This window comes from Stenella coeruleoalba (assembly GCF_951394435.1).
Source record: "Stenella coeruleoalba genome assembly, chromosome: 14".
Classification (NCBI taxonomy): domain Eukaryota; kingdom Metazoa; phylum Chordata; class Mammalia; order Artiodactyla; family Delphinidae; genus Stenella; species Stenella coeruleoalba.
The window spans coordinates 39,671,323-39,689,572 of record NC_137160.1 but is presented as its reverse complement, the minus strand read 5'-3'; the positions used below and the strand labels follow the sequence as shown (position 1 = coordinate 39,689,572).

Below are 18,250 nucleotides of genomic sequence, written 5' to 3'. Positions count from 1 at the left end.
TTTGCAAAATTCCTTCATTTTTGCCATATATGAAACCCAATCATGGGCATAACATCAGGGGGTGGAGATCATGAAACTCTCTTAGAATTCTGCCTACAAGGTGTGTTTTAAATTTTCTTAATAATAATAATAAAATAAATTATATATATAATATAGAGAAAATATATAATTAATGAATTATACATAGAAAACCATAAAGACTCCACCAAAAAACTGTTAGATTTAATAAACAAGATCAGTAAATTTGCAAGATACCAAATCAATATACAAAAATCAGTTACAATTCTATACAGTAAAAATGAATTATCAGAAAGAGAAATTAAGAAAACAACCCCATTTACAATTGTATCAAAAAGAATAAAATAGCAAGATTGAATTTAACCAAGGAGGTGAAGAATCTGTACACTGAAAACTATAAGACTCTGATGAAAGAAACTGAAGAAGACACAAATAAATGGAAAAATATTTTATGCCCATAGTTAGGATCAATTAATAGTTAAAATGTCCAAATAAAAAATAGTTAAAATGTCCATACTACCCAAAGGGATTTACAGATTCAGAGCAATCCCTATCAAAATACTAATGACATTTTTCACAGAAATAGAACAAACAATCCCAAAATTTGTATACAACCACAAAAGACCCCAAATAGCCAAAGCAATCTTGAGAAAGAAGAACAAAGCTGGAGGCATCACACTTCCTGATGTTAAAAGAAACAAGCCCCAAATGGAGTCACCTGTGCTAAGACCCACCAAGACTACCTAACTGCACTTTCAGCTTCTCCCAAGAATGGAAATTTAAACAAATCAGTCTTGATTTCCTGGTCAGCACTAGTGAGGTAATCTGCCTAAGACCCACTGCCTATCCCTAAAGGAAGATAACCTTTCCTGAAGTAATCTACTCTTTTCATTTCCTTGTCCCACTCTCTTTTTACCTATAAAAACCTTCTGTTTTTTACAACTCCTTGGAGCACCTTTCTGCTTACTAGATGAGATGTTGCCCAATTCATGAATCTTTGAATAAAGCCAATTAGATCTTCAAATTTACTCAGTTGAATTTTGTGGTATTTTTTGAATTTTGTTTTTTAACATTGATTTTCAGACTATATTACAAAGCTATAGTAATGAAAACATTATGGTATTGGCATAAAAAGAGACACATAGCTCAAAGGAACAGAATAGAGAGCCCAGAAATAAACCCATGTATATACAGTCAATTAGTTTAGGAGCCAAGAATATACAGTGGGGAAAGGATAGTCTCTTCAAGAAATGTTGCTGAGAAAACCAGACAACCACATGCAAAAGAATGAAACTCGACCACTATCTTTCACCATACACAAAAGGCAACTCAAAATTGAATAAGACTTAAACATAAGGCCTGAAACCATAAAACTCCTAGAAGAAAATACAAAGGATAAGCTCTTTGACATTGGTCTTGGCAATGATTTTTTGGATTTGACTCCAAAAGCAAAGGCAACGAAAGCAAAAATAAACAAATGGGACCACATAAAACTAAACAGCTTCTGCACAGCAAAGGAAACTATCAACAAAATGAAAAGGCAGCCTACAGAATGGGAGAAAGTATTTACAAATCAAATATCTGATAAAAGTTAATATGTGAAGTATAAAGAACTCACACAACTCAATAACAAAAACAGAACAAAACAAAACCATTCGGTTAAAAATGGGCAGAGGAAGTAAATAGACATTTTTCTGAAGACATACAAATGGCCAACAGGTACATGAAAACGTGCTCAACATCACTATCACCAGGGAAATGCAAATCAAAACCACAATAAGATATCACCTTATACCTGTTAGAATGGCTCTTATCAAAAAGACAAGAGATAACAAATGTTAGTGAGGATGTGGAGAAAAGGCAACTCTTGTGCACTGTTGGTGGGAATGTAAATTGGTGTAGCCACTATGGAAAACTACTATATGATCCAGTAATCTTACTTCTTGTATTTGTATAAGAAAAATGAAAATATCTTTAAAATGAAAATAAGAGGGCTTCCCTGGTGGCGCAGTGGTTGAGAGTCCGCCTGCCGATGCAGGGGACATGGGTTCGTGCCCCGGTTCGGGAAGATCCCACATGCTACGGAGCGGCTGGGCCCATGAGCCATGGCCGCTGAGCCTGCGCGTCCGGAGCCTGTGCTCCGCAACGGGAGAGGCCACAACAGTGAGAGGCCCGCGTACCACAAAAAAAAAAAAAAAAGAAAGAAAATAAGAAAGAGCAGTCTTTGTAAAATTAGCAGAACAGTAGTGTCACATGACCCACCTTCTCCTCACTGCCGGTGCTAGAGTCCAGAGGCCAGGGGAATGCACAGAGTATTTGATGTCACTGTGAAGTCTTTTATGGAATGGAATGATTAACACTCAGGGGCATGATGAGGTCGATGGATGGATTTGCTTCCAGGGAAGCAATGTTCCTGCAGTCTGTTGGTCAATGGTTTTGATGCTATTAGTGGGGCTTCCACTTAGAGCTCCAGGGGTCTGTATCTGTCCTTATCTTGTCAACATTTTTAGCAATAGCTTTGATGGTTATTCCATTTTCTGACAAAACAGAGCAGGGAAGAAGAGATAAAGTGATAGACAACAGAGTGAAGATTGAGACTTATCTTGGGAGTCAGGAATGTCAAGTTAACACTAAAAAAGATTAATTTGCACAAAGATGAAGGTCAGGCTTTATACAGACATCTTCCTAGTCACTTGTAAATTGTGAGTGTGGGGAGACTTGAAAGAATTCCTGTGAAAAAAAAGATCTGGTGATCTCAGTCAATGCTAAGTCCAACGTCAACCAAGAGTTTGATGTGGCAGCTAAAAATATGAGTCCAACCTGGGTTTGCATCAATCCTTTCTGCACTGCCCTCTCCATGGACCACCACATCTGGGTGTTACACTTGAAAGCCTCCTCACTGGGCTCACAGTTGCCCAGCCTCCCTTTTCCCTCTTCCCTGGCCCACATATCACTGTATGTGAGGGGACCACTTCTACTTCCCAACAAGCTAAACCTCAGCAACTCCTCATTGCCTACCCAGTCATGCACAAGACCTTGGCCTGTAAGGCAAAGAGCTTCATGTTTTGGCCAGCTCTTTCCAGCCTTCCTCTTCCCTCTCTTTCCTACATGTTTCAACTGAACTTGAGATCTCACCATTTCCTGAATATATTCCAGTTTCTCCCCCCCTCACAGGCTGTCATCTCCCTCCTCAGCCTTCCAGCTGCTCCTGCTAAAAGTTCCAATTCTTTCCATACCTTGCCTTACAACTACTACCTCAACCCCCAATCTCTCACCCAGGAAACTCCATGTTTTTGTTCTCCTTTTATGGGTATATATTTTTTATTATGTCTGCCGTGTGAGTGTTGGGATTTCTGGGTGGGGCTCTGGTGTGCACCTGGTGGAATGAGGTACAGGGTCCCAGGAAAGTCTGTATCATGCTTCTCCTCCCCCCACTCCTCCTCATAGTGGCTCAGGCTGAGGAATCTGTGTTTAAAGAACAATAGCAGAATGAGAATAAAGTGCCAGGATTTAATGTGAACCAATGCCCTTGTTCTACAAAGTAGAGCCCACTAGGAAAATTCAGTTACAGTAGGCAGATTTGGTTCAAGGTCAAAGTGGGATACTTACTCTTCCCACCTGCACCTCCAGTGCAGAGAGAGGGGCAGATCGACGGAGAGACAGAGAGAGATGGAGGGGGTTCAAGTGGGCAGAGTCCACTTACCAAGAGTGGACACAACACAGAAACAGTGGATGGCTGGCCTGTCACTAGGCTCCAAGTCTTGCCTTAGGGAGGATGGACAGGGCACCACAAACGGGTGGTATCTTTTAAGGCTCAGCCACCTGGTCCCCTAGTAAAACAGGACCAGTGACTATCCTGGGATTTACCCAACCACAGGCACAACTTCCCCCTTAGAGGGAGACTGGGATGGCGTGGAAAGAGAAGCTTGGAGAGAGGTGCAGAATTGGTCTATTCCCAATTGGAAACTACTGGAGGACAGTAAAATTTAGTCAATCTAATTATAGAGGAAAGAACTGCATTTTGTTTATTGCATATTTGGTGTGATTAAAAATTTACTGGAGAAAAATCATCCATGAAACGTATTTTAACATTTTTCTGAATGCCTCAATGACACTTGGTGCAAAACAAACAAAAAAATGATCTCTTTATAATAACCAAATTTTTTGCATGTACCTGACACAATGCTACTCAAGAAATCTGCAGAATTGAATTTGTGACTTACATTTTAAACCCGGTATTGACAAGTTTGAGTCAGTCAGGGTTTTAGTATCCAGAATGGAAGGAAGTCATCTGAAAAACATATAATATGAGCAAGATTCAGGTCACTTCTAGGGGTGAGAGGGGCTTTTTCTGAATTACAGAAACAAGGCCAAATAAGGTCAAATGATTATGGGACCCTACAGGACATGGTTTAAGGCTCTAACAACATAAAGGAGACGCTTCCAGCAATGAGCCCTTCAAATAGAGGAAAGGCTGCCTTGAGAGGCTGCCTGCGATTAGAGCAACAAAAAGAAGATTCTGGTTCTGAGTCAGGAATTAGACTCAACTTCCAAATCTGAGTCTATGAAAACTAACTTCATGTAGGATTTGAGAGAGAGAGAAAAGAATGATTTAGCTAAACATTTGAAAACCAGATTTACATTCTTAAAGTCTCATTTAAGGAAAAAAAAAAAGGAAATCCCGTTTCTTTTCTCTTTATCCACGTTGCAGATAATGTGTTTCAGAGACACTCACACCACCGTGTGTTTAATTATGTTGTATTATCATTGGGTCTTTAGAGTCAAATATAATCAGTCTCTGGGAATACTGGGTTTTTGCACCATTATGTCTTGAAATCATTTATATCCAAGCTTAAATGAATTCAAATAAACATACTTTTTCTCTAAAAGTTCAGGGTTATCTATTACTTTGAAGTTGGTAATTAGCTTTATTTATAGGGACATAACTGACATTTGACTGAAAAAAAATGCTGCAACAGGTTTGACTGTGGGTTTCAGTTAAAGAACAGATATTACTTAAATTTTCATTTTTTTCCTAACAAAGGATTTGTTGCAAAATTAACAAATCTGAAAGAGTGCAGGGCAAATGATAGCCTGTATATGCGTAAATATATGAACTAATAAAAGCTATCATCTGAAGCCCAAGAGAAAGCCAGCTATTTGTAATTTGACAGCTGGGTGAGTGCTGTTTTAATTAATGTGATGAACTTGTGAATTTAGTCAATTTAATTATAGAGGAAATAACTGCATTTGTTTATTGCATATTTGGTGTGATTAAAAATTTACTGGAGAAAAATCATCCATGAAAGGTATTTTAACATTTTTCTGAATGCCTCAATGACATTTGGTGCAAAACAAAAAAACTGAAATATATATATATATATATATATATATTTTTTTTTTTTTTTTTTTTTTTTTTTTTTTTTGCGGTATGTGGGCCTCTCACTGTTGTGGCCTCTCCCGTTGCGGAGCACAGGCTCCGGACGCGCAGGCTAAGCGGCCATAGCTCACGGGCCTAGCCACTCCGCGGCATGTGGGATCTTCCCGGACCGGGGCACAAACCCGTGTCCCCTGCATCGGCAGGCGGACTCTCAACCACTGCGCCACCAGGGAAGTCCTTCACCCTCATTCTTTTTTTTTTCTTTTTTTTTTTCTTTTTTTTTTTTTTTTTGCGGTATGCGGGCCTCTCACTGCTGCGGCCTCTCCCGTTGCGGAGCACAGGCTCCGGACGCACAGGCTCAGCAGCCATGGCTCACGGGCCCAGCTGCTCCGCGTCATGTGGGATCTTCCTGGACCGGGGCACAAACCCGTGTCCCCTGAATCGGCAGGCGGACTCTCAACCACTGCGCCACCAGGGAAGCCCTATGAACTATATTTTGTGTGTAATATTGAGTTATATTTCTTCATCACAATCTGAGCTAGATTTGGTCAGAATCAGCCTGTTGTAAATCAGCAGCTGCTGCCACAACTCACCAGAATAAAACAAATTATGGAAAGATTGTTTATTAGGTTGAGCCCCGTCTTTAGTAGTCAATTGCTACAATTTTATTTTATAGTCTCATTTTATTCTAATGCTTTCTCTGTCATAAAAATGTTAATAATTTCTCTTAGTATTTCATATTAATTTGTCAAACCAAGCTTAAACAATGCCATAAGCCTGTCCTGCAAGAGATTTGGTGGTGGATGGGGAAGCCAACTCAATATACCAGTATTATGGGCCAAGGATCAAGTCCAATTTCTAAAAAAAGGTTATTGAGCACCTTCTAGCACCTTCTATGTGGCAGGCACCATCCCAGGCTAGCAGTACTGGGTAAACAATATAGACCAGGTTCCTGGCTTTGGGAACTCACAAGTCTGATGGAGGAGATCTCCATGTAAAGAAGCCATTGTGTTACAAAGCACGGTAGCCATGGTGGGAAAGAAGAGGGACACCAGGGTCACCAGCCAGCCAACCCAAGAAAAAGCACAGCACTGAGGTATCTTTTTAGAGACTTCTTGACTTGGGGGTCCTTCGCCAGGTTTAACTAAATTAAGAGTAGTAGAATACATTTAGATCCCACTTTATTTTGAAATGTGAAATAACATGTAATGGTTAATTTTATATATCAACTGAACCATGGGATGGACAGATATTTGGTTAAATATTATTCTGAGTGTGTCTGTGAGGGTGTTTATGGATTGGATTAAGATTTGAATCAGTAGAATGAGTAAAGCAGATTGCCCTCCCCAGTGTGGGTGGGTCTTATCCAATCAGATTAAGGCCTGAATAGAACAAAAAGGCTGAGTGAGGGATTCACTCTCTCTCTACCTGTCTCTGAGTTGGGACATTGGTCTCCTCTTGCCTTTGGATTCAGACTTGGACTGGAAGTTACACTATCAGCTCTCCTGCTTCAGACTCGGGCTGGAACTTCTTAGCCTCCATAATCATATAAGCCTATTCCTTATAATAAATCTCTTTACATATATATTCTGTTGGTTCTGTTTCTCAGGGGAACCCTGACTAATACACCATAATGCAGTCAACCTGTGAATATCCATTAGCTTCCAGTAGAAATGGTGTAGTTCTGCCTCCCCGGAGGGCTTCTCAACTCGATTAAACAAATTGAACCGATATTAAAATACTCCTTTCATTGACCTAAAGTGGGCGTGTGTCTTAAGTGGAATGTGCCAAGCAGTTAAGTTTTCCAGTTACGTGAGGACTGATCCATGTCACTCCCAAAGACTCCAAAGCATTCTCCTTTCTTCTGTGACTTCCACCTTCAGAAATGAACACTGCAATCAGAAGACAGAACTAAGGTGGCCTCTAGGACAGTGATTCCGAAATGGGATGCTCAGACCACTCATGGCCCTGTTAAAAGTGTGGATTTCCAGGCCCCCTCTGGCACCTCTGGGGAACCCTGCGGGAGTGGATAAACTCAAGGACCTCACTGCAATTGGAGCACAGTTCAGCAAGAAGGTCTCAGGACATGTCCTGACAGCCATTTTCATCGCTGCCTTTTACAATTAATTCTAGAAACACATGTTTTCTAAACGCACCATTGTTTTGTTTTGTGTGGTCTTTTAAAAAGAACTGTCTCTAGTTTCTGCCACTTCCAATCAATCTTAGCTCTTGCAGCCCTGCCAGTTCTCATAGACACCTGACACTTCCTGCTGTCTGCTGTAGAGTAGCTTTGGGGATAGAGATTATTTCCTTTCCTCCTTCTCAAGCCCCACCCTAAGCTTTTTCTGTTTAACTAAGAAAAAGCAGAAATTGGTTAAATCTGTATTTTTAGGGAATCTTTTCCTAGTTGTGTTAGGGCCATAGTTGTTGATCTGGTGACAGAAGAAATTCCTGACTGATTAAATGTGCTATGTCTAGATGCTCTAGCAATAAAATTGTGCCCTTGAAGTGAGAGCCTGGCCCCAGATGGGGTCCTGTGGGAAATGCCTCAATGTGGGAGCAAGACTGCTTCAGACCTGGGAGAGGTCCCATGCAGTGGAGCCCTTCATGACTCCCCCCACTCACTATCCCTGCCTCCTGGGACATATGTCCCCTCCTCAACCTGGAGGAGAGAAGGCAGTTTGTAGATTGAGATGTCAAATTGCCCCAGTAAAAGGCATAAATGGGCTGGCATAACTTTATTATGTACAGCTCATAACTTAATTCACAGCACCTCCTCCTTTTGGCTTCAACCCAAATGCCCATCAACTGATGAATGGATAAACAAAATATGGTATATCCATACAATGAGATATTATTTAGCCATAAAAAGGAATGGATGAAGCTGAAAACATTATGATAGATGAAAAAAGTCAGTCACAAAATGTACTTGAAAGAAATAGAAAATATGAACAGACCAATCACAAGCACTGAAATTGAAACTGTGATTAAAAATCTTCCAACAAACAAAAGCCCAGGACCAGATGGCTTCACAGGTGAATTCTATCAAACATTTAGAGAAGAGCTAACACCCATCCTTCTCAAACTCTTCCAAAATATAGCAGAGGGAGGAACACTCCCAAACTCATTCTACGAGGCCACCATCACCCTGATACCAAAACCAGACAAGGATGCCACAAAGAAAGAAAACTACAGGCCAATATCACTGATGAACATAGATGCAAAAATCCTCAACAAAATACTAGCAAACAGAATCCAACAGCACATTAAAAGGATCATACACCATGATCAAGTGGGGTTTACTCCAGGAATGCAAGGATTCTTCCATATACGCAAATCATTTAATGTGATACACCATATTAACAAATTGAAGGAGAAAAACCATATGATCATCTCAATAGATGCAGAGAAAGCTTTTGACAAAATTCAACACCCATTTATGATAAAAACCCTGCAGAAAGTAGGCATAGAGGGAACTTTCCTCAACATAATAAAGGTCATATATGACAAACCCACAGCCAACATCATCCTCAATGGTGAAAAACTGAGAGCATTTCCACTAAGATCAGGAACAAGACAAGGTTGCCCACTCTCACCACTCTTATTCAACATAGTTTTGGAAGTTTTAGCCACAGCAATCAGAGAAGAAAAGGAAATAAAAGGAATCCAAATCAGAAAAGAAGAAGTAAAGCTGTCACTGTTTGCAGATGACATGATACTATACACAGAGAATCCTAAAGATGCTACCAGAAAACTACTAGAGCTAATCAATGAATTTGGTAAAGTAGCAGGATACAAAATTAATGCACAGAAATCTCTGGCATTCCTATACACTAATGATGAAAAATCTGAAAGTTAAATTAAGAAAACACTCCCATTTACCATTGCAACAAAAAGAATAAAATATCTAGGAATAAACCTACCTAAGGAGACAAAAGACCTGTATGCAGAAAATTATAAGACACTGATGAAAGAAAATAATGATGATACAAATAGATGGAGAGGTATACCATGTTCTTGGATTGGAAGAATCAACACTGTGAAAATGACTCTACTACCCAAAGCAATCTACAGATTCAATGCAATCCCTATCAAACTACCACTGGCATTTTTCACAGAACTAGAACAAAAAATTGCACAATTTTTATGGAAACACAAAAGACCCTGAATAGCCAAAGCAATCTTGAGAACAAAAAACAGAGCTGGAGGAATCAGGCTCTCTGACTTCAGACTATACTACAAAGCTACAGTAATCAAGACAGTATGGTACTGGCACAAAAACAGAAAGATAGATCAATGGAACAGGATAGAAAGCCCAGAGATAAACCCACGCACATATGGTCACCTTATCTTTGATAAAGGAGGCAGCAATGTACAGTGGAGAAAGGACAGCCTCTTCAATAATTGGTGCTGGGAAAACTGGACAGGTACATATAAAAGTATGAGATTAGATCACACCCTAACACCATACACAAAAATAAGCTCAAAATGGATTAAAGACCTAAATGTGAGGCCAGAAACTATCAAACTCTTAGAGGAAAACATAGGCAGAACACTCTATGACATAAATCACAGCAAGATCCTTTTTGACCCACCTCCTAAAGAAATGGAAATAGAAACAAAAATAAACAAATGGGACCTAATGAAACTTCAAAGCTTTTTCACAGCAAAGGAAACCATAAACAAGACCAAAAGACAACCCTCAGAATGGGGGAAAATATTTGCAAATGAAGCAACTGACAAAGGATTAATCTCCAACATTTACAAGTAGCTCATGCAGCTCAATAACAAAAAAAAAAAACAACCCAATCCAAAAATGGGCAGACGACCTAAATAGACATTTCTCCAAAGAAGATATACAGAGTGCCAACAAACACATGAAAGAATGCTCAACATCATTAATCATTAGAGAAATGCAAATCAAAACTACAATGAGATATCATCTCACACCAGTCAGAATGGCCATCATCAAGAAATCTAGAAACAAATGCTGGAGAGGGTGTGGAGAAAAGGGAACACTCTTGCACTGCTGGTGGGAATGTGAATTGGTACAGCCACTATGGAGAACAGTATGGAGGTTCCTTAAAAAACTACAAATAGAACTACCATATGACCCAGCAATCCCACTACTGGGCATATACCCTGAGAAATCCATAATTCAAAAAGAGTCATGTACCAAAATATTCATTGCAGCTCTATTTACAATAGCCAGGACATGGAAACAACCTAAGTGTCCATCATCAGATGAATGGATGAAGAAGATGTGGCACATATATACAATGGAATATTACTCAGCCATAAAAAGAAACGAAATTGAGCTATTTGTAATGAGGTGGATGGACCTAGAGTCTGTCATACAGAGTGAAGTAAGAAAGAAAGAGAAAGACAAATACCGTATGCTAACACATATATATGGAATTTAAGAAAATAAAAAATGTCATGAAGAATCTAGGTGTAAGACAGGAATAAAGACACAGACCTACTAGAGAATGGACTTGAGCATATGGGGAGGGGGAAGGGTAAGCTGTGACAAAGTGAGAGAGTGATAAGGACATATATACACTACCAAACATAAAATAGATAGCTAGTGGGAAACAGCCGCATAGCACAGGGAGATCAGCTCGGTGCTTTGTGACCACCTAGAGGGGTGGGATAGGGAGGGCGGGAGGGAGGGAGACACAAGAGGGAAGAGATATGGGAACACATGTATAACTGATTCACTTTGTTATAAAGCAGAAACTAACACACCATTGTAAAGCAATTATACTCCAATAAAGATGTAAAAAAAAAAAAATGTACTTGAAGGGCCCTGCAGAACCAAAGCAAGAGTGCAAATCTTCAGTGAGGTATCTGAGGAGAGAAACTCTGAAGTACAGCTCAGCAATCTGGTCCTGGGCTCCAGCCTTGAAATTTACTAGCTTTACGGCCTTAGTCAAGATTCAAATTTTTCTAAACTTGAATTTTCTCATCAGTAAAATTAGGAAAACAGTGTCTTCATTTGTGAGGTTTGAATGAGACTGTGTGTGTGTTCAGTGCTATGGTAGTTTATTACAGAAATGGGCCCCCAATTACTTCTTCCTGTATCTCCACCCTTCGTGGTCTCATCCCACATTGATTCTGGGATTAGCTACATGACTTGCTTTGACTGATGGCACATTCGCAGACATAATTTGAGCAGAGGCTTAACATACTGTGCATTGGGACTTGCCTTCTTATACCACATAAGTCTACCACGAGAAGACGCCTGAGCTAGCCTGCTGGAGACGTGTGGCTCAGCTGTCTGCCCAGCCATGAGAGTGAGGCCGTCTTAGACCATCCTATCCCAGCTGAGCTGCCAGATGACTGGAGCCATACGAGAGACTCCAGGTGCAGAAGAACCAGCCAGCTGAGCCCAGCCCCAATTGCTAACCTGCCTGTCAAAAACCACTAGGAACACACTTGTAATTGAGCAAAGTTAGCTTTATTTCGAGTGCTGCAGCAATGGGGAGTGTACACCAGAGGAACCAGGAAGGGGAAGCCAGGAGGGGCTTATTATAGGATCTGGGTGTCTGTTGGGTGATTCCATAAGGCATTTAGGGAAGTGGGAGCCAGTTTTTGATTGGGTGCTTTCAGAAAATGGGGCCACCTTGGTGACTGGATCTCTTGATAATTTTTATCTATGAGGCAGGAGGACTAAAGTGGGACTACATTTGTCAGCAGTAACTCATATTAGCTGGAAGGAGGAGGTGTTCAGTTAGTTTTGAGTTGCAGAATGGCCTTGTCTCTGTATAGTTTCAGGCATGATCACAAAATAGTCTTGTTCTGTCTTATTCCATCGTGGTCAAAGAATGGCCTTCTCTGAGTATTGTTTATATGCTGTGAAAACTGTTTATGTACATTCAGGAACGCTACAGCTGCCAGCTGTTGGGGCCACTTTTTACTTTCTTACACAGAATCATAGGCAAATAATTGTCTTAAGCCTCTAGGTTTTGGGGTGGTTTTTAATTCAGAAATATATAACTAATATGAGCTCTTTGTAATGCCTAAAGTGCTGTGCAGGCTTTCTGATCCCTTCTGGGGTTATACATGTAGAAAGCCCTGACTTCATGGGCTCAAAGTAGAGGAAGTAGCAGAATGTGAGGAAGTTAACCAGGACCAGCTGAGGACAAGGAGCAGGTGGGGACCTCAGAGGCCCGAGGTGGCCACATACATGCAGCAGACAGGGCTGGTTTAATCATCTCCTGCTTGAGTCGGATGCTGCCTCTTTCAGATACTGCTTCCCAGGACTAGACCATGATGTTCCATCTTTCCTAGGCCCTCCCCATCCAGGATCCACTCCTGGCTTGAGGGGTAGCAGGGCAAGGGCAGGTTCCCCAGGACCTTTTCTCAGCTAACATCTCTCACAGGCACATGAAAGCCTCTGGTGGTCTGTGCATGAACAATCTATTCTGTTCACAGACACTTCTGTGGGTTCAGCCATCATAAACAATATTGGGGCCTATTTTATATTTGGTAGAAAGCTATACCTGCCCTTGCTCTGGGTACCAGAGGTATTGACCCATTTCAAGGAGGTGTGACAGAGGAGTCATAATGCTTGGTTATTGTTTCACCTCTTGAACGACCAATAGCCCAAGAGTGAACTCTTCTGCTTTTTGACCAGGTACTTTTAGCTTAAATCACTGCCAGTCAGGCTCTGGTCATAAATCTCCTGAGGACAGGTCACGCTTCTTGCAGTTACTTCTTCTCTAGCCAAAACCTTCAGTGAAGTTCAGGGAAGAAAGGAGGACAGTAAATCTTATTTTCCTCTTACAAATACTCTATAGGCTAGTCCCCACTGACAGCTTAAAAACTGACTCAAACTTGATCAACTTCTGGGAGGTACTCTTTCACTCAGCTACAAGAGTGTGTTTTTCCATTCACCCTCAAAGCCAGAGGCAGCCACTTTATCTGTCAGAGTCTACCACAGTTGGGTACAGAAAGATCCAGATGACTGAAAAGTAACCATTCATACTGGCCTCACAGAAAGGAAGAAAGTAAATCCCCAGTGGGAACACTGGGACATTTGTCTTGGTTCAGTAGGTCCTTGAAAGAACATGAGAAGCCCTTTCTTCATTTGAGGGTGTTGAATTGCATTTTATATGAAAATTTACCATTCCAATCACAGGGGACTTTTGAATTTCAGTGAATCCTCCCTTCCTTCCTTCTTGCTCTGTCGAACCAGCGAAGAGCCAAACATTGGCTAATTGCAAAGCCAGTGTCAACTCAACCACAGAAACCTGGATCATCCACTCTTGGCTACACAGTTTGCCAGACAATGTCAATGTTAAGATAGGAAAGGATTCCATACTTTGAAGTCACAATCACTCAGCAATGATTCCACCCACTTCTACCCATGATGAAGGGCCATTGGCCAGATTCCTGGCTCTGTACCCCTCTGGCTGTCACATAACAGTTTTGTATCTCAGTGTCTTTGTTTGTGTCAATAGAATGTGTTTCTACCCATCTCACAGGATTGCTAGGAGGAAAGTACAAAATTTCTTTGAGGCGTATAAAATGATAAACTTATGCTCTGTGAAATTTTATACATTTATTTAATGTGTTATTCCACGACATCTCACCATAATTCTATCACAGTAGGATAAATGGCAGCAGCAAAAACACATCCTCCCTACAAATAACAAGAATAGTTTGTGAGCTCCCCAAGGCTAAGAGCCATGTCCACTCATCCGTATATCCACTGTGACACACATCACCCAAGGAAATATCCCTAGGATAGGTGTGTTGAATAGATAGATGGAACACTGAATGAATGGATGGATGGATGGATGGATGGATGGGTGGGTGGGCGGGTGGTAGATGAATAGATATGGTGGATGATCGAATGGATGGATGCAGGACCAAGATGGTATGCAACAGCATGGGCATTCGGGTTGTCAAAACATTAAAATACTTCCACATTGGTTGGTAAATATGTCGCTCCCTAAGCTCTTCAAGGGCTTCCTGTTGTCCTGACTACCTTGATCCTCCTCCTCCCACAAAGCCCCCAGTCCTTTCCACAATGGCAATTGTACCATTATCATCTGGCACAGAATTCCGTGCTGATAGGAAATCTAAGTGGTTGATTCCAGTGGCCCCACTTAATTGTGAAATATTTTGAACGTCCCTCTTGCTTGGATGGGTGACCATTTCATTACTGGGCTAGTTTTAGGCCACCGGCCCTAGGACGAGGCTCTTAATAAATCCTATGAATGATATTTAAATCTGTTGTCAGTATTTCCTAGCTCATAGGATTCAACTCCATCATAACTTGAGGTCCTCTAAGGTTTTAATCTTTGTTGTTGACTTTCCTTTCTTCACCACACTCCAAAATTTCCAAATAGTGATTTGCCACATGTGGGGCTGGGACTTTTCCCTCAAGCAATTCCTTATTACATTAACTCACTTTCTTAATAGCATGGGTTTGGAGCATTTCTTATTAATTAACTTCCCCAGCTTTATTGAGATATGACTGACATACAACTTTGTATAAGTTTAAGGTATACAATATGATGATTTGATACGTGTATTTATTGCAAAATGATTACCACAATAAGGTCAGTTAGCACCTCCACCTCTCACATGATTACCTTTTGTGTGTGTTGTGAGAACATTTAAGATCTATCAGCAACTTTCAAGTAGGTAATACAGTACTGTTACTGTATTACTGTATAACCACACTGTTACTATGGTTACCATGTCAGTACATTAGATCCCCAGGACTTACTCATCTTAAAACTGGAAGTCTGTACCCTTTGACCATCTCCCATTCTCCCCCATCCCCACCCCTGGCAACCATCATTCTACTCTCCGTTTCTATGTAAATTACTTTCTTAGTAGCATGAGTATGGATGATTTCTATTCCAAATAGTTACTTATTATATTAACTCAGTTTCTTAATAGCATAGGTTTTGGGGAGAAATGCTGGCTAAGTGTCATGACCAATGGGTTCATCTAGAATACTCCTTCATTAAACCCTGGAAGAACTTGTGACAGCTGTATATTTACCTCTCCAGGCAGAGCTCACGTCACGTTTTGAAAGAGATGTTGGTCTCACACAGGCCATGATCCAGCCATGTTGCTGATGCCTCGTTATGTGTCTCTCAGCTCCTCCACTGGGGACTACCACTTGGAATTTAGGGACTGCTGCCCTCCACCTACACTATGGCCACCATGCATGGCTTTGGTGGGATGGAGCCCCCCTCCCCCCACTCCACTCAGTTCCCTGCAACAATCTTTGGGAAGTAATGCTCACCACTCCCAACACACACACACTTCCCAATAATGAATAATAATCTCCAGAAGGAAACAGTGTAGCAATAGGAAGGCAGAAAGTGGGGCTTCCCAGGTGGCGCGGTGGTTAAGAATCCACCTGCCGATGCAGGGGACACGGGTTTGGGCCCTGGTCCGGGAAGATCCCACATGCCGTGGAGCAACTAAGCCCGTGCGCCACAATTACTGAGCCCGTGCTCTAGAGCCCACGAGCCACAACTACTGAGCCTACGCAGCACAACTACTGAAGCCCGCGTGCCTAGAGCCCGTGCTCTGCAACAAGAGAAGCCACCGCAATGAGGAGCCCATGCACCGCGCTCGCCACAACTAGAGAAAGCCCACGTGCAGCAATGAAGAACTAATGCAGCCAAAAATAAATAAATAAAATAAGTTAATTTAAAAAAATAATAAAAAGAAAGGCAGAAAGTGTTTCCCATGGACCTCTTCATTAACGTGCTGAGCATCAGCTGAGCCATTTGGTCCACTCTCTTCTGTCCAGACCATGCCCAGAGTACAAAGGAAGGGGCTCTTTCTCACCGCTTATCAAACAGCTGAGAGATTTAGTTTTCAAACTCTGGGGCAGGGCCTTGAAATATAAGTTCTTTCCCTTGGGCCACAGTGGAGTTCTTAGGTGGCCCCTCTCACCCCTCCCCTCCTCAAGGAGGCAGAAGTGTTAACCTTCTCAGAGTATTGGCCTCAGGGTTAGAGGGCAGGAAAAGGACTCTTCCAGCCCCAGTTTTTCTCTGTCTGCTGCACGTCCCTTCCTTAGAAGTAAAGGATGCATTATCTACTATTTGGAAAAGTTTTATCAAAGGGAAGTTGTTCTAAGAAACATAATAGTTAGCATCTAGAATGTGCACTTCACAGCTGGGCCGGGCAATGAAACGGATCAGTGGCTTCTGCATTTTGAAAAGAGAAAAACATAGTGGCTGTCATCCTTCAACAGCGAGTATATCGAATGATATTTTGTAATTAACTCCTACTCCTCTGAGACAAAGAATAAAAGATCTGGAATAGCTCAGTTCCCTCCATCTGAGCATAAGGAAAGAAGCACTGCAGTAATATCAGGACTGCCACCTTCAACAGCACCTGCCAGATTTTGAGAGGAGATTTTCTTCTGCCAACATCATTCTCCTCTCCCCCACTGCTAGAGAACTGGCTGAATTTCCCCTTCTCATGTAGCATCTTTTTTTGATAAAGTATAACAACTATAGTAACACATTAGAAGAAATAACTATCACACAGAGGAAAGGCTTCAGTGTTTGCTGAAGGTACCAACTGCACCGGTCTCCAGGGTTACTGGGTTGATTTGCATCAGACTCCTGTTCTCTTCTCCACCACCCCATCCCTTCCCTGCTTCCTGGAGACCCTGTGAGACAAAGTCCCCATCCTAGCAAATGGCATTTGCACATTTCTACACAGGAGTCACCCCCCCCCACACACACACACACCAACTCACAGCTCTTGCTGCCGGCGCCTGGTTTGACGCATCCACGTGTTTCCAGGCAGCTCATGCCCAGTGAACTGAAGCTTTGAGCCATGACCTCAGCAGGAAGGACTTGCAGCCTAGCTCCCAGCCAGGTTGCAGTCATCCGGGAATAAGAACTGTGTTGCTGCAGATGTTCATCTGACCCTCTTGTGCAGGAGCTGAGGGTCTGGGGAAAAAGAGGGGGACAGTCCCACAGTCTGAGTGGAGGGTCGCATCACTGATGCTCAGAGCTTTCCTCACTAACAGGTAACTTCTATAATCATAACAAATCTAGACTTTAAAAAGAAAGAAATGAGCTCTGCCCTCCTCACTTCCAAGCTGGGCAGGGAGGAACAGAGGAACAAGAGCCTCTTCCTTTGTCTAGGCAGTATGGTTCATAAAGCACTTGGTGAAAGCTGGGTCTGCCCAGGAAAACAGAAATCCCTCTAGGTCTTTGAAAAAAGGAACTTAATACAGGGGATCAGTTGATGAAGCTACAGGAGTGCAGAGGAATTCAACAGGAAACAGTGGAAAAGCAGAGATTAGCCACAGCAGGAAGCCACAAACACACCAGGGCCTGTGAAGACAGTGGGAGCAGAGGGTGGGACCAGGGGCCAAAACCAGGTCTCCTGCAGATGCTGAAACTGTGAGATGGCCCCATGGGAGCTGGGACCATAAGGCAGGGGCTGCGTGGCAGAAGCTGGAGCCCTGAAGGGAACACAGCCACTGCTGAGATGCAAGAGCAGAGGGAGAGAGTAAAGCAGTAGGGAATTTCCTCCCCTCCCTCCAGTTTTCCACCAGGCCTCCCGTGGCATGCCTCCCAAGGTCAGTGGTAAAGAAGCCCGTGAAATGTAGCTCCTTACAATCAAAAGAGGCGCACAGGAGGGGCTGGGGTGGATCTGAGGCACACCGGGCACCCAGTCTTTCCTTTCACCCCGGTTACAGACCAGGAGGACTGAGATGAAGATCAAAAGGTTAGATGGCCATCCCTCAGTAAACGCCAGCTTAGCCCCCCTGGCACCATCACACCCTTGGAAGTGAGACAGGAGATAGCTGGGCCGCTGAGCAGCTGGAGCTTGTCTCCTGCAGACATTTCA

General features: G+C 42.2%; 1 long non-coding RNA gene across 1 annotated transcript in view; it reads right to left on the bottom strand.

The window, feature by feature from the left end:
* The window catches only part of LOC307197540, a 102,346-nt gene extending 84,404 nt beyond the window's left edge, over positions 1–17,942 (bottom strand). Inside the window, exon 1 of the long non-coding RNA XR_013831442.1 lies at positions 17,145–17,942. This is a non-coding gene — a long non-coding RNA (uncharacterized lncRNA). The remainder of the gene's footprint in view (positions 1–17,144) is intronic.
* Between the last annotated feature and the right edge of the window lie 308 nt (positions 17,943–18,250).